Here is a 13,364-nt window from a genome sequence, read left to right on the forward strand (position 1 = left end):
TTTCCCAATCAGAGCCGGCGATCCCTACCCCCCACTCTCCCCCACCCCCCCCGCACCCTCTCCTGCACCCCAGACCCCTCCCCCTCAACCCCCACTCCCACATCCCCCACGCGACCCTCACAGCCACAGCCACAGCCAGGCACTTTCAGCACCACCACAGGCGGAAAGCTCCACATTCCCGCACTGTGCCAGTGTGTTACACGTACAGTGTGTGTGTGTGTGTGTTGCACGTACAGTGTGTGTGTTACACGTACAGTGTGTGTTACACGTACACACTGTGTGTGCGTTACACGTACAGTGTGTGTGTGTGTTGCACGTACAGTGTGTGTGTTGCACGTACAGTGTGTGTGTTACACGTACAGTGTGTGTGTGTGTGTTACAGGGACACAGTGTGGCAGTGTGTGTGTGTGTGACACTGCGGGTTAGTTATCATTACTCGTGGTGTGTTATAAACAATTTGCGGTGCAAAGAGGACATCCGTCGCGGAGATGGAGCACGGCTATTGGATCGCAGGATCGTGAGTGAGAGCTGGCGATGGCTAACAGGAGGATGGGGGGGGGTATGCCTTCACTCAGCAGTGAATAGAACACAAAGGCCCAAAGCGTCAAGCGGCCAGCGACGAAAAGCACGTAATCGATAAGAGTCGTCACGTTTCTTGAGCACAGTTATTATTTTATTGGACGTTGGTAGCGGTGATTGTAATGCCATGTCGGCTTTCGCGACCAATTTTGTCCCCAGTAAAGGCGTTTGGGTTAGATCGCGTGAGTATAAATGTTGTGTCGTAATCCTCCACCACCCGACACAGCCGGCAAGGTTTGTCACGTAAACAAAACGCGCCGATTAGTGACCACTTCAGCCCGCCGATGTTGATGCTGATGGTGGTGGTGGGAGGAGGAGGAGAGAACTCCGCAGTGGAGCAGTGCGAGGGGAGAAGCAGAGAGAGAAGTGAGGCGACCTGCAGTGTGGTGAGTGAGTGGGTGGGTGAGTGAGTGGGTGGGTGGTGGAGTGGGTGAGTGAATGGGTGGGTGAATGGGCGGGTGAGTGAGTAGGTGGTTGGGTGGGTGAGTGGGTGGGTGAGTGGAAGAGTGAGTGGGTTAGTGAGCGCGTGCGTGTGGGTGGTTGAGTGTGTGAGTGTATTGTGTGAACATGCACAGTGTGTATAGTTGATCACAGTGTGGACGAGACGAAGTCGCCACGGTGGAGGTGAGTGACACGGAGGCGAGTGACCGCCGCCGGATGAGCGAACGAATTCGCGAGTTCTGGATCATCAATCACGCGGACCGACGACGATGACGATGATGACGACGGTGATGACGATGATGATGACGATGATGATGATGACGATGATGATGACGACGATGACAGTGACGATGATGGTGGTGACGATGATGACGATGACGACGATGATGACGATGATGATGATGACGATGATGACGATGATGATGATGACGACGATGACAGTGACGATGATGGTGGTGACGATGATGACGATGACGACGATGATGACGATGACGATGATGATGACGATGATGATGATGACGATGATGATGACGACGATGACAGTGACGATGATGGTGGTGACGATGATGACGATGACGACGATGATGACGATGATGATGATGACGATGATGACGATGATGATGATGACGACGATGAAAGTGACGATGATGGTGGTGACGATGATGACGATGACGACGATGATGACGATGATGATAATGATGATGATGACGATGATGATGATGATGATGACGACGATGACAGTGACGATGATGGTGGTGACGATGATGACGATGACGACGATGATGACGATGATGATAATGATGATAATGACGATGATGATGATGACGACGATGACAGTGACGATGATGGTGGTGACGATGATGATGACGACGATGACGACGATGATGACGATGACGACGATGATGATGATGACGAGGATGATGACGACGACGATGACAGTGACGATGATAGTTGTAACGATGATGACAACGACGATGACGACAATGATGACGATGTTGATGACGACGATGATAGTGGTAGTGACATCACAGGCACCAGCGTGTGCTCGCACAGCAGCCGTGAGCGACTCTGCACCCCCCCCTTCCCCAAACTGCGTAAAATGTCCACGCGGACTTTCACTCCACCGCGTGACACGCGGGTGGTGTGGTGGCGACGGGGGGGGGGGGTCGCGAGATGAGGGGGGTGACAAGGGGGGGGGGGGGGTCGTGAGACGAGGGGGGGGAGGGGGTGGAGGGGGGGGTGATAAGGGGGGGGGGGGGGGTCGCGAGACGAGGGGGTGGAGGGGGGTCTCCCGCGGTGACGCCATCGACGCCGTCGTTCAGCCTTCACTGCCCCCATCCGGCGCCCGCAACTCCGATCGCTTCTTGACAACCGGTCACTGGCTCGCGGTCGATTCCATATCGCTGTCCGATCGATGACGCAATCGATTGTTGCACGGACAATTATCGGTTCCGTTACCGAATTGCTTTTGTGTTCAAAATGTAAATCGATCATCCGTTGCGTCACCCGAGCGTGATCGCCGTGGGCCATCGTGCAGATGACGACACTCCGAACCCCTCCGCGTGTCTCTGTCGCTCCATCAGCTCGTGCCTCCAGCAAGTCACGTGGCGTCTGTGTGCCCCCCCCCCCCCCCACTGTGAGAACAGAGGCCGTCACGTGACTTACTCCCCCCCCCTCTCTCTCTCTTCCCTCTCCCGTCCCCCCCTCTCTTTTTTTTACGATCAGTGGAAACAAGAAGATGCTCGGTGTAGTCGGCACTTTGCTTCGTTCATCATTTCGTATTTTTTTTTATCTTTGCTTTATGTACCCCCCTCCCTCTTTCTCCCGCCCCTCTCTCTTCACTCCTCCCCTCTCCTCACTCTACCGCCCCCCCCTCTCTCTTCACTCTCCCCCCCTCTCTTCCCTCCCCCACCCCCCCCCCCTCTCTTCTCTCCCCCGCCCCCCTCTCTCTTCTCACAGTCTCTTTCCCGCCCCCCCCCTCTTTTCCCTCCCCCGCCCCCCTCTCTCTTCTCACAGTCTCTTTCCCGCCCCCCCCCCCTCTTCTCTCCCCCGCCCCCCCCTCTCTATTCACCCCCCCCCCCTCTCTTCCCTCTCTTCTTTACGTTCAGTGGAAACAAGAAGATGCTCGGTGTATTCGGCACTTTGCTTCGTTCATTTCGTTTCTTTAATGCTTTGCTTTACGTAACCCCCCCCCCCCCCCCGATTTTTAAATGAAAGATTTAACAAAATAATTTTCGCCTCTGCTCTCCTTACCCCTTCCTTCTTTCTATATCCCCCTCTCTGCCCCCCCTCTCTCTGTACCCCCCTCTCTTCCTACTCCATGTCGCTCTCTCTCTCACTCTCTCGCTCTCCCTCTCGCTCGCCCCCCCCCCTCTCTTCTCACAGCCTCCTTCACTCTCCCCGTGGTGCTGTGAACCACACGAGTATGAATAAATGCAGGTTTAGTCATTGTCACAAAGGGAGGGAGGGGGAAAAGGCCCCTTTTTCAAAGTCATGGGCGCAAGAGGCTTTCCCTGATTCACGTAAGTGCACTTTTTATTCTTGAACCGCGACATCCTCTTGTCCCGTAATGCGGAGACGGTGGACGAGGCTGGGTGGCAACTCAGCTCGGGAGCCGCCTCCCGGACGCTTCCAGCCGGCATCAAGTACATGGGCACAACACGGGCAAGCGGACGGCGTGGAGGTGGAGTTGCCACCTGTCCCGGTTTGACCCGATAGTCCGGGAGTGGCAGGATTTGTGAATTACAGTATACCGATTACAATAGACTTCGTGGTGACTTATGAATCTGTCCGGATTGGTCTGTGGGAAAGCTGGCAACCCATCGACTTATACACTCATCCACTTCAGCTCGCTCGCTTTGCAAGTCGCTCAATAATTCACCGACCCGCTCACTCGCCCACTAATTAATTAACTAATTCATTTGTCGAGCCACTCACTCACCCACTGACCCACCCGCACCAACTGCGGTTGCCACCTGTCCCGGTTTGAGCGAGGATCGATGTGTGGCGAGCCCTGTTCTCGTGTGGAACTCGTGCTGCATTCGCACCGCTGCAACAGGAGCAGACGGGGCAGTTTGGGTCCGTGGGGAAAGTTTCGTGTGGAATATTCCTAGGTTTTTTCGGTAAAGTCACGTAGGTAAAAAATAAAAAAAAAATTAATAAAAGTAAAATAAAAATTAAATAAAAATCACGTTTCGGAGGCAACACAAGCTTCCGTCTTCAGGTGGAACCGTCACAGCACGATAGCTGTATCAAGTAAATGAGAGATTCCAAGAGATACTACCCCGTATATATATACTGACTTTACCGAAAAAACATAAGAATATGAATACTTGCAGTCACGAAAGCTTCAAATCTAGAATTTCGTGTGGAACTCGTGTTGCATTCCATCGCTGCAACATCGACTGACGGGGCAGTTTGGGTCCGTGGGGAAGGTGGCGACCCAGGTTCGGAGCGGTTGCTGTAGAGCAGGGGTGGGCAAACTTTTTTTCTGCCAAGGGCCATTTGGATATTTACAACATAATTCGCGGGCCATACAAAATCATCAACTTAAAAATTAGCCTGTTATATTTGGTCAAACATTTAATTAACTCGCTCCTAATGTGATGGCTGGATCTGCTTCTCTTTGCCGAGGCGTGTGATGTTAGCTGCTATTGATGATGTTGTTGCTACTCGCAACTGCTTTTCCAGGTTTGCTCCTAGATTTATTGAATTTCGAGATTAGTTTTGAAATTTTCGTGACTGTAAGGATCCATATTCTTTGGTTCTTTCGGTAAAGTCACGTAGGTGAAAAAAAAAATAATAAAAAAAAATAGTTTAAAATGTTTTACTTACCTAGGTGACTTTACCGAAAGAACCAAAGAATATGCATTTCGAGTCCCGCCTGCGGTTGCCTTGGCAGGGCCAGACCCAAATGATTTCGCGGGCCTCATACGGCCCGCGGGCCTCATACGGCCCGCGGGCCTCATACGGCCCGCGGGCCTCATACGGCCCGCGGGCCTCATACGGCCCGCGGGCCGGACGTTCTCCACCCGTGCTGTAGACGGAGGGCCTGACGTGTCGGCGGAGGGGTTAAGGCGCATACCTTGCCCGGAGCACGCGGCTTGGACGCGAGCCAGCGGCATTCATTCAATTCGCAGCCTAACTAAGTGATATGAACCGTGCTGATGGAGTGGGGAGGGCGTTTCGTCATCGGGCCGGGCCAGGCAGCGAGGCTGATTTATAGCGAGACCCATCACCCACATCATCACCCACATCATCAGCCACATCATCACCCTACATCATCAGCCACATCATGACCCACATCATCAGCCACATCATCATCCACATCATCAGCCACATCATGACCCACATTATCACCCACACCATCACCCACATCATCACCCACATCATCACCCACACCATCGCCCACATCATCACCCACACCATCACCCACATCATCACCCACATCATCACCCACACCATCACCCACATCATCAGCCACATCATGACCCATATTATCACCCACATCATCAGCTACATCATGACCCACATCATCAGCCACATCATCACCCACATCACTACCACCGCCCGCACCCCCAGCCGTGCCGTGAAGTCTGTGTGCTCGCTGCCTTGCAAGGTTCCTCGCTGTGGTGGTGGTGGTAGAGGCAGTGGTGGTGGACGTGGTAGGGGCAGTGGAGGTGGTGGTGGTGGTAGAGGCAGTGGTGGTGGTAGAGGTGGTGGTGGAGCTGGTGGTGAACGTGGTAGGGGCAGTGGTGGAGGTGGTGGTGGTGGTGGTGGTGGAGGTGGAGCTGGTGGTGAACGTGGTAGGGGCAGTGGTGGAGGTGGTGGTGGAGGTGGAGGTGGTGGTGGTGGTGGTGGTGGTGGTAGGGGCAGTGGTGGAGGTGGTGGTGGAGGTGGAGGTGGTGGTGGTGGTGGTGGTGGTGGTAGGGGCAGTGGTGGAGGTGGTGGTGGAGGTGGAGGTGGTGGTGGTGGTGGTGGTGGTAGGGGCAGTGGTGGAGGTGGTGGTGGAGGTGGAGGTGGTGGTGGTGGTGGTGGTGGTAGGGGCAGTGGTGGAGGTGGTGGTGGAGGTGGAGGTGGTGGTGGTGGTGGTGGTGGTGGTAGGGGCAGTGGTGGAAGTGGTGGTGGAGGTGAAAGTGGTTGGGGCAGTGGTGGAGGTGGGGGTGGTAAAAGCGGTGATGGTGGTGGTAGCGGTGGTGGAGACGTGGCGGTGTGGTAGTGGTGGAAGCGGTGGGGGCGGTAGTGGGTGGTGGAGGTGTGGGAGATGGTGGGTTGGTAGTGGTGGCAGTGGTGACGGTGGTCGTGGTGGTGGAGGCGGAGGTCGTGGTGGTTGGTGGTGGTGATTGTTGTGGTGGCGGTGGTGGCGGTACAGCATTCCGGACAAACTTGGACCACCGAGTCTCCCTCCCTCCCGAGCTGTGAGAGGGACGCGAAGACTCAGCACTCGCGCTCGCGTTAGTCCTGGCAGGAGGGGAGCGGGGCTATGCTGCTATGGGTGGCAACTACACCCCGGAGCAGCCTCCCGAACGATTCCAGCTGAGATCAAGGACATGGGCACAACACGGGCAAGCGAACGGCGTGTAAGTGGGGTTGCCACCTGTCCCGGTTTGTCCCGAATTAACAAAGAGTGTCGTGTCTGTGTTCGAGCGGTATAATTTGAATTATTCTGATTATAGACTTTTTGGTGACTTAGAAATGTCCCGGTTTGCTTTGTGGGAAAGGTGGCAACTCTTCGACTTATTCACTCATCCACTCGCCTCGCTCATTTTGCCAAGCCACTCAATAATCATTCACCGACCCACTCTCTCGCTCGCTCACTCACCCGCTAATTAATGAATTAACTAATTAATTTGGCAAGCCACTCACCCATTGACCCACCCACACCGAGTATGGTTGCCACCTGTCCCGGTTTGACCTGCACAATCAGGGAGTGTATTGTCTGTGTTCGAGCGGTATAATATTCATATTCTTAGGTTTTTTCGGTAAAGTCACGTAGGTAAAAACATTAAAATTAATAAAAGTAAAATAAAAATCACGACGTTTCGGAGGCAACACAAGCTTCCGTCTTCAGGTGGAACCGTCACAGCCACGACAGCTGTATCAAGTAAATGAGAGATTGCAGGAGCTAGCACTCCGTTTATTTAATGGTTGGAGAGGGGGGAAGGGCCAAGTACAGCACACTTTTTATTCATATGGTAGGGTGAGGCTTAAGAGGGTGAGCCTTTGTTATGGTTTGTGACAACTAAACATGGTGAACATGGTAAACATGGTACACCTGTAATAGTTGTCTGTCAAATAATAAATAAGATTGGTCAAATAAGTGTAGTTAAATCTTTTTTGCATGGTTAATCACATCTTTCCAATGATTACTCAGTTTGTAACCATCATCACGGTTGAAATTATGTCTGTGTTTTAATTATTTTGATGCAAGATGTGTTCCGGTTTCGTCTGTGGGAAAGGTGGCAACTCTTAGACGTATTCACTCAACCACTCGCCTCACTCGTTTGCCAAAGTCACTCAATAATTCAGGGAGCCACTCACTTACCTTGCCCGGAAGCTTTCGAATTTAGGAAAAATCTAATCCTCAAGTCAATCTGGAAACTTCTCAGGGTGGCGAGAGTACGGATTCGCACATTTCAAGCGTTTAACATCGAGCCCTCGATTTACATGAAATAATCACACACACGAACCATTCAATGAAGAGGTTGCGTCAACAAATGTGTGTTTTTTTTTCTAACACTTCTGAGAATTTGCAACAACACCACAAGATATGTGCTTCCCCCGGGCTCGCGTTGACAACGATGGCGAACAAGTGAAAACTCTATGAAGCTATCAACACACGTAATTTTTTTTGTATCACGTTACGCAGCATTATCCGTTCTTTTTTCCATTACAAACGACAGTCCCATGTGAGTGTTCACATTTTTTTGAAGCACCCTGAATATCGTTTCTGGTAAATCTCAATTGTAATCATATTCTTAGTTTTTTTTCGGTAAAGTCACGTAGGAGAACAATTACAATTTATAAAAGCTATCGTGCTGTGACGGTTCCACCTGAAGACGGAAGCTTGTGTTGCCTCCGAAACGTCGTGATTTTTTTTATTTTATTTTCATTTTACTTTTATTAATTAGAATTTTTTACCTACGTGACTTTACCGAAAAAAACCTAAGAATATGAATCCTTGCAGTCACGAAAGCTTCAAATCTAGAATCAATTGTAATCGCCCCCCCACCCCGCCCCATCACCTCCCGTTGAATCTGCCACTTGGCCAGACGGCCGCGAGCAAAACAGGCGCGAGGGTGGTCGTCGGAATAAATGACGTCGACGACAATTACCGGCTTAGTCATCGGGCCGAGGGTGAAGCCTCGAGAGCGACACCCCCCCCCCACCCCGTGCCGCAGGAGGAGGCTGTCCCTATCGGCCGCCGGCTTCGCGACTCGCACGCTGCGTCGCAGATATCCCCCCGCGAGAACACGCGGATCGCTGTGGCCTTGAAAGATAAATACAACGTCACCACGACGCTTGTGCCAGGCCATGTGCACCTTGAGGCTATCACGTGAAGTGTCGAACGCCCGCTGGCAGGAGGTCACGGGGCAGACCCAGCAGGTGCCACGGGTCGACTGACCGAGATGACTGGCTGATGCACCACCTGTGCCCCCTACTGTACCAACTTGCTGTGCTTTAGCCACCTGGCGCTCCGCTCGTTGTTGTGAGCGTCGCTCCTCCGCCCTCCGTTGTTGTTGGAGGGCGACTGCCTCCAACTGCCCAGTAGCGTCCTTCACGAGCCTCCTCCACAGAGGCCGATCTTGACACCGCTGGTACCAGTCATCGGCAAGTCCACTCAGCTCCACGTCCTCCTGTACCACGTCACTCCATCTCTTCTCTAGCCCGTGCCGCGCCCGTTTAGCCCCCTCGATCCGACCACACGCACACACCACCTACACAAACACACACACCCACCACACACACACACCACCTACACAAACACACCATACCACACACACACCACACACACGCACCACACACACACACACCACACTCCACACACCACACACACCGTCCACACACACCACACGCACATACCACCTACACAAACACACCATACCACACACACACCACACACACACACCACACACACCGTCCACACACACCACACACACACACCACCTACACAAACACACCATACCACACACACACCACACACACGCACCACACACACACACCACACTCCACACACCACACACACCGTCCACACACACCACACGCACATACCACCTACACAAACACACCATACCACACACACACCACACACACGCACCACACACACACACCACACTCCACACACCACACACACCGTCCACACACACCACACACACACACCACCTACACAAACACACCATACCACACACACACCACACACACGCACCACACACACACCACCCACTCCACACACACCACACACACACCACCTACACAAACACACCATACCACACACACACCACACACACGCACCACACACACACCACACACTCCACACACCACACACACCGTCCACACACACCACACGCACACACCACCTACACAAACACACCATACCACACACACACCACACACACGCACCACACACACACCACCCCACCCAGACACCACACACACACACACGGGTCCCCTTTCCTTACCGTGTTTGTTTATTGCTGAAGCACGCTCTTCCAGTCCTGAGCGCAAATTGCATCCGTGTACGGATGCCACGCGATGTCTGTAGATTGTGAGAGTTGTGGATTTGCTCTCCAGCACACCGGTTAGTGCTGTACCAGCGACGAATTGGCACGTTCTGTTTACGTGAAAAAACAGACTAATTGGCTGTGTCGGGTGGTGGCAGGTTTAACGACACATTTATATTTACGAGATTTAACCCCAACAGACTACATGTGGTGTCTCCGTGTGTGTGTGTAGTGTGTGTATGTGTGGTGTGTGTATGTGTGGTGTGTATGTGTTGTGGCGTGTGTATGTGTGGTGTGTGTGTATGTGTGGCGTGTGTGAGTGGCGTGTGTGTGTGCTGTGTGTGTTTGTGTAGGTGGTGTGTGTGTGGGGTGTGTTGGTGGTGTGTGTGGTGTGTGAGTGGTGTGTGAGTGGGTAGTGTGTGTGTGGTGTGTGTGTGGTGTGTGTGGGTGGTGTATGTGTGTGGTGTGTGTGTGGTGTGTGAGTGGTGTGTGGTGTGTGTGGTGTGTGTGTGGTGTGTGTGGTGTGTGGTGTTTGTGTGTGGGTGGTGTGTCTGTGTGGTGTGTGGATGGTGTGTGTCTGTGTGGTGTGTGTGTGTGGTGTGTCTTGTGGTGTGTGAGTGGTGTGTGTGTGTCTGTGTGTGTGTGGTGTGTGAGTGGTGTGTGTGGTGTGTGTGTGTGTCTGTGTGTGAGTGGTGTGTGTGAGTGGTGTGTGAGTGGTGTGTGTGAGTGGTGTGTGAGTGGTGTGTGAGTGGTGTGTGAGTGGTGTGTGTGAGTGGTGTGTGAGTGGTGTGTGTGTGGTGTGTGTGTGGTGTGAGTGGTGTGTGTGTGTGTCTGTGTGTGAGTGGTGTGTTAGTGTTGTGTGGTGTGTGTGTGGTGTGTGTGTGTGGTGTGTCTGTGTCTGTGTGTGAGTGGTGTGTGAGTGGTGTGTGCTGGTAGGGAGCGGTGGCGCAGTGGTTAGCGCGCTGCGCTACGAACCCGACGTTCCGAGTTTGATTCCCGCTCACGGCCACCAACACTGCTGGAGATTATCCGAACTGGTCCTGGGGTTCTCAATAGGTCGACTCAGCCTAAAATGAGTACCTGATACGAAGTATGGTTATGGTTCCTTTAAAACCGGCTAAACCGAAATCTGTCTCTAAAAGTGTCAGATCTGGTCAACCGTCTGCAAAATTTCAGTTTAAAACCGGTTCACATTTCCATATTTTTTTTCAAAATTGACAAAACAAAATATAACGGAGAGATAACGGAGAGAAAAGACCGCTTGTGTTGTGATCGAAACGTCGTGGTTTTTTTGCTGTTATTATTTTCAATTTTGACTTATATTCTCAGCAGCTCTCCCGCTATATTTTATTTCTTTTTTCACCTGATGACGATTGCTTGTATTGCGATCGAAACGTCGTGACGTTGTTAATATTTGTATTACTTGTTCTATCTACGTGGCTTTACCGAAAGACCCAAAGAATAGTTTCAATTCATTTTTCATTCCATTTTTATTTTACATCTCCGTGACTTTACCGAAAGAACCAAAAATACGAATTTTCCTGCAGGTCACGAAAGCCTGAAGCCAAAAGTATCACGGATGGCAGTAGATCAGAAGGGAGACTTCGAGAGGGGTGCGGAGTTTTACTGCTCGCGGCGAACACTCCGTGCGTGCGTTCCACCACCCCACCACGCTGTGTGGTGTGTCTGTCGCCGCTGCTTTGCCAGTTTTCAGTTTCATTTATTTGGTACTCGCTGTACCACCGGGAACGTGGATCCACCACGCCCGGCCGCCTCCTTTGTCTCCCCAGTGGCGATGTTCACACACCACAGCAGTTACTCGTTTCAGGCTGAGTCGACCTAGGGGAGGCCCAGGACCGGTTGTAATAATCGTCACCGGTGTTGGCCGTGAGCGGGAATCGAACTCGGGTCGCCGGGTTCGTAGCGTGGCGTAGCGCTAACCACTACACTACAACGCCACTATTCCAAAGTCCGGCAGGGGAATCTATCCGTAGGACAACCGCTTATATTTCACACAAAGTTGTACTAATTTTATCAACCCCCGGAGGGAAGGATGATGGGCTGAGTCAACCTCTCCCCCCCCCCTCCCCCGGCACAACCTAATCAGGATTTGAACTTACAATCTTCCTATTGCTACGAGTCGCTCCACCACCACCGGGCCGGATTAAATCCAAACTAATTAATAGCTTTAATCTGTTAATCGACTGTATTGAGCGGGGTCTGGCATAATGGAGGGAGCGGGGGGGGGGAGCTGTTGCGCTGATTGAGTGTTTATGTTGAGACGAGTCTAGCGGAAAGTCCAGAGTTTGCCGAGCCGAATCACGAGGGATTCATCCGTTCAACAGATCCGCCCCCCCGAATAATCATCAACATGATCGTCCCGAAGGGCACTCGGTGAAGAGACCTCTCAGCGGTGTCCTCTCGAGTTCACGCACGAGGTGGTGGCCGAACCGAATCCCGGGGGATTCATCCGTTAACCGGATCCCCCCCGCAAGTCAACAACATAAGCCGATGTCGTTGCAGATGTGAATGTAGCTTCGCTTTGCTGTGAATGGAAGTTTGTTTTGTTGTCACAGGAAATGTATTCTAGTGAGTATCGATCACATCTGCGCACTGCATTCTTTCACACGGTTGTTTTTATCCCGATTTCTGTTTATCCCCCTAAAATTCAGACGGAACCCCCATAGACACCCAGTCACCCATGGTCACCAGAGACCCACAGGTTCAGAGATCCATACTCGCGTAGAAAAAACCCCATAAATTCAGAGACCCGTAGATTCACAGGGAGGCAATCTTCCAGACACGACGGACACACCGATTGTTTAATTGCCAGAGCTAAAATATATTGCCCTGAGCTGGCAATATATTACCAAGAGCTGAGATATATTGCCAAGAGCTGGAATATATTGCCAAGAGCTGGCAATATAATACCACGAGCTGGAACATCTTGCCATGAGCTGGAACATCTTGCCATGAGCTGGAATATCTTGCCATGAGCTGGAATATCTTGCCATGAGCTGGAACATCTTGCCAAGAGCTGGGACATCTTGCCAAGAGCTGGGACATCTTGCCAATAGCTGGCAATATATTGTCAGAGCTGCACTAAGTGCAGAACCGAATGTTAATGTGACCAGGGGTTTTTTGTTGTTATTCTAGTCATTGTTGACTGTAGAAGTAGAAAAACAATCACAACTCGGTCCACGTGTGCGAGTCTCTATGAACGACGATGGGTCTCTGTGCAAGTCTACGGCGAGCGGGCCGAGACCAACAGTTCACGACTCTTCCAAACCCAGTTGAATCACGGGCATCTGAAACCAGGGTTTAAACCCTGGCTCTCAGCGGTGCCGGCTCCACGTCTCTAACCCCCTGAGCCACCCGGCCTTCCATCGCAGCTGCTGACGACGACGATGAAGTTGGCCGAGTATCGCAGTGTAGGACGACAGAGCTTGGGCAATTGTCTGCGGCTTCTTGCCCCTCCGAGTCGCCCTCGGAGAGGGGGCGAGCGAAAATTGCGCGCCTCTACAAACCTACATGTATGCAATTTTCATGCTTGCGTGTAAGCTGTCAATGAACGTGCACACACATGGGGAAAAAAACAAGTACTGAAAGAAACTTGAACCTGTG

Source organism: Lampetra fluviatilis, chromosome 27, assembly GCF_964198595.1.
Source record: "Lampetra fluviatilis chromosome 27, kcLamFluv1.1, whole genome shotgun sequence".
Lineage (NCBI taxonomy): Eukaryota > Metazoa > Chordata > Hyperoartia > Petromyzontiformes > Petromyzontidae > Lampetra > Lampetra fluviatilis.